Genomic DNA, 4,036 nt, shown 5'->3' with positions numbered 1-4,036 from the left:
TGAACGCCAGAAATACGTTACAAACTGGCGTTCAACTCCAAGATTGACCTCTACACGTGTAACATTCAAGCTCAGCCCAAGCACACACCAAGTGGGCCCCGGAAGTTGAATTATGCATCAATTACTTACTTCTGTAAACCCTAGTAACTAGTTTAGTATAAATAGGACTTTTTACTATTGTATTAGACATCTTTGATCAGTTTTATGCTATCTTAGACTTTCATGGGGGCTGGCCATTCGGCCATGCCTGGACCATTAGAACTTATGTATTTTCATACGGTAGATTTTCTGCACTCCATAGATTAAGGTGTGGAGCTCTGCTGTTCCTCAAAGATTAATGCAAAGTACTACTGTTTTTCTATTCAATTCAACTTATTCCGCTTCTAAGATATTCATTCGCACTTCAACCTAAATGTGATGAACGTGACAATCATCATCATTCCCCCACGAACGCGTGCCTGACAACCACTTCCGTTCCATCTTGGATTGAATGAGTATCTCTTGGATCTCTTAATCAGAATCTTCGTGGTATAAGCTAGATTGATGGCGGCATTCATGAGAGTCCGGAAAGTCTAAACCTTGTCTGTGGTATTTTGAGTAGGACTCTGGGATTGAATGACTGTGACGAACTTCAAACTCGCGAGTGCTGGGCATAGTGACAGACGCAAAAGGAGGGTGAATCCTATTCCAGTATGATCGAGAACCTCAGATGATTAGCCGTGCTGTGACAGAGCATTTGGACCATTTTCACAAGAGGATGGGATGCAGCCATTGACAAGGGTGATGCCTCCAAACGATTAGCCATGCAGTGACAGCGCATCGGACCATTTTCCAGAGAGGATAAAAAGTAGCCATTGACAACGGTGATGTCCTTACATAAAGCCAGCCATGGAAAGGAGTAAGATTGATTGGATGAAGACAGCAGGAAAGCAGAGGTTCAGAGGAACGAATGCATCTCTATACGCTTATCTGAAATTCTAACCAATGAATTATATAAGTATTTCTATCCTTATTTTCTATTTATTATTAATATTCGAAAACTCCATAACTATTTGATATCCGCCTGACTGAGATTTACAAGGTGACTATAGCTTGCTTCAAGCCGACAATCTCCGTGGGATCGACCCTTACTCACGTAAGGTTTATTACTTGGACGACCCAGTGCACTTGTTGGTTAGTTGTATCGAAGTTGTGAATGAAAAATGATTTATTAAGACGTGCGTACAGAGTTTTTGGCGCCGTTGCCTGAGATCACAATTTCGTGCACCAAGTTTTTGGCGCCGTTGCCGGAGATTGTTCGAGTTTGAACAACTGACGGTTCATCTTGTTGCTCAAATTAGGTAATTTTCTTTTTGTTTTATTTTCAAAAATTTTTCAAAAACCTTTCAAAAATTTCTCATCTGTTTTCGAAAAAAAAAATGTTTTCAAAAAAATATATTTTTCTTCAGAATTTTTAAGAATGAATTCTAGAGTTTCATGAAGCATGTTGAAGCCTGGCTGGCTGTAAAGCCATGTCTAATTCTTTTGGATAGGGGCTTCCAACATCAGCATTGAGGCAAGTTAATTGGAATGTCAGCCGTGGCATGTCTGAGTTACATACTAAAGCTTGGCTGGCTATTAAGCCATGCCTAACCCTCGGATTGGAGCTTTAGACTAAGAATACAAGATTCCTGGAATTCATATTAAAAAATTTTGAAATCCTTATTTTCTTTTTCCTATATGTTTTTTCAAAAAAAATATACAAAAATCCAAAAAAATAAAAAAATCATAAAAATAAAAAATATTTCATGTTTCTTGTTTGAGTCTTGAGTCAAGTTGAAAGTTTGGTATCAATTGCATATTCATCTTGCATTTTTCAAAAAATTCATGCATTCATAATGTTCTTCATGATCTTCAAGTTGTTCTTGGTAAGTCTTCTTGTTTGATCTTAATGTTTTCATGTTTTGTGTCTTTTCTTGTTTTTCATATGCATTCTTGCATTCATAGTGTCTATACATGAAAAATTTTTAAGTTTGGTGTCTTGCATGTTTTCTTTGCATTAAAAATTTTTCAAAAATAAGTTCTTGATGTTCATCTTGACATTCAAAGTGTTCTTGGTGTTCATCTTGACATTCATAGCATTCTTGCATGCATTCATTGTTTTGATCCAAAATTTTCATGCATTGAGTCTTTTTCATATTTTTCCCTCTCATCATTAAAAATTCAAAAATAAAAAAAAAATATCTTTCCCTTTTTCACTCATAAATTTCAAAAATTTGAGTTGACTTTTTCAAAACTTTTTAAAATCTAGTTGTTTTTATGAGTCAAATCAAATTTTCAATTTAAAAATCTTATCTTTTTCAAAATCTTTTTCAAAAATCAAATCTTTTTCATTTTTCTTATTTATTATCAAGAATTTTAAAAATATTTTTCAAAAATATTTTTCTTATCTTTATCTCCTAATTTTCGAAAATAACATCATCAATTAATGTTTTGATTCAAAAATTTCAAGTTTGTTACTTGCTTGTTAAGAAAGATTCAAACTTTGAGTTCTAGAATCATATCTTGTGATTTCTTGTGAATCAAGTCATTAATTGTGATTTTGAAAATCAAATCTTTTTCAAAACTAATTTCAATCATATCTTTTCAAAAATATCTCTTTATCTTATCTTTTTCAAAATTTGATTTTAAAATATCTTTTCTAACTTCTTATCTTCTTATCTTTTCAAAATTGATTTTCAAATTTGTTTCAACTAACTAACTAACTTTTTGTTTGTTTCTTATCTTTTTCAAAACTACCTAACTAACTCCCTCTCTCTCTAATTTTCGAAAATATCTTCCCTCTTTTTCAAAATTTCTTTCTAATTAACTAATTATTCTAATTTTTTATTTTAATTCTCGAAAATCACTAACTCTTTTTCAAAAATTATTTTCGAAAATTCTCTCTCTCTTATCTCATTCTATTTATTTATTCATCTACTAACACTTCATCTCACCCAAATTCGAACCCCCTCTTCCATCTGTGTTTGAATTTTTTCTTCTTCTTTTCTTCTATTCACACAGGGACCTCTATACTGTGGTAAAAATGACCCCTATTATTATTATTTTTCTGTCCCTCTTTTTCATATGAGAAGGAGCAAGGACAAGAACATTCTTGTTGAAGCAGATCCAGAACCTGAAAGGACTCTGAAGAGGAAACTAAGAGAAGCTAAATTACAACAATCCAGCAAGCACCTTTCAGAAATTTTCGAACAGGAAGAGGAAATGGCAGCCAAAAATAATAATAATGCAAGGAGGATGCTTAGTGACTTTATTGTACCTAATTCCAATTTACATGGAAGAAGCATCTCCATCCCTGCCATTGGAGCAAACAATTTTGAGCTTAAACCTCAATTAGTTTCTCTGATGCAGCAGAACTGCAAGTTTCATGGACTTCCATCTGAAGATCCTTTTCAGTTCTTAACTGAATTCTTGCAGATATGTGATACTGTTAAGACTAATAAAGTAGATCCTGAAGTCTACAGGCTCATGCTTTTCCCTTTTGCTGTAAGAGACAGAGCTAGAGTATGGTTGGACTCTCAACCTAAGGACAGCCTGAACTCTTGGGATAAGCTGGTCAAGGCTTTCTTAGCCAAGTTCTTTCCTCCTCCAAAGCTGAGTAAGCTTAGAGTGGATGTTCAGACCTTCAGACAGAAAGAAGGTGAATCCCTCTATGAAGCTTGGGAGAGATACAAAGGACTGACCAAAAAATGTCCTTCTGACATGCTTTCAGAATGGACCATCCTGGATATATTCTATGATGGTCTATCTGAATTGGCTAAAATGTCATTGGATACTTCTGCAGGTGGATCCATTCACCTAAAGAAAACGCCTGCAGAAGCTCAAGAACTCATTGACATGGTTGCTAATAACCAGTTCATGTACACTTCTGAGAGGAATCCTGTGAGTAATGGGACGCCTATGAAGAAGGGAGTTCTTAAAATTGATACTTTGAATACCTTATTGGCTCAGAATAAAATATTGACTCAGCAAGTCAATATGATTTTTCAGAGTCTGA

General features: G+C 34.5%; 1 non-coding gene across 1 annotated transcript; it reads right to left on the bottom strand.

Annotated features, from left to right (window-relative positions):
- Positions 1–3,639: 3,639 nt before the first annotated feature.
- LOC112781796 (small nucleolar RNA R71) lies at positions 3,640–3,747 on the bottom strand. The gene has a single exon (XR_003192554.1). It is a non-coding gene; the product is annotated as a small nucleolar RNA R71 (small nucleolar RNA).
- Between the last annotated feature and the right edge of the window lie 289 nt (positions 3,748–4,036).

This window comes from Arachis hypogaea, chromosome 19 (assembly GCF_003086295.3).
Source record: "Arachis hypogaea cultivar Tifrunner chromosome 19, arahy.Tifrunner.gnm2.J5K5, whole genome shotgun sequence".
Taxonomy (NCBI): domain Eukaryota; kingdom Viridiplantae; phylum Streptophyta; class Magnoliopsida; order Fabales; family Fabaceae; genus Arachis; species Arachis hypogaea.
This window is presented reverse-complemented; position numbering and strand designations above follow the sequence as displayed.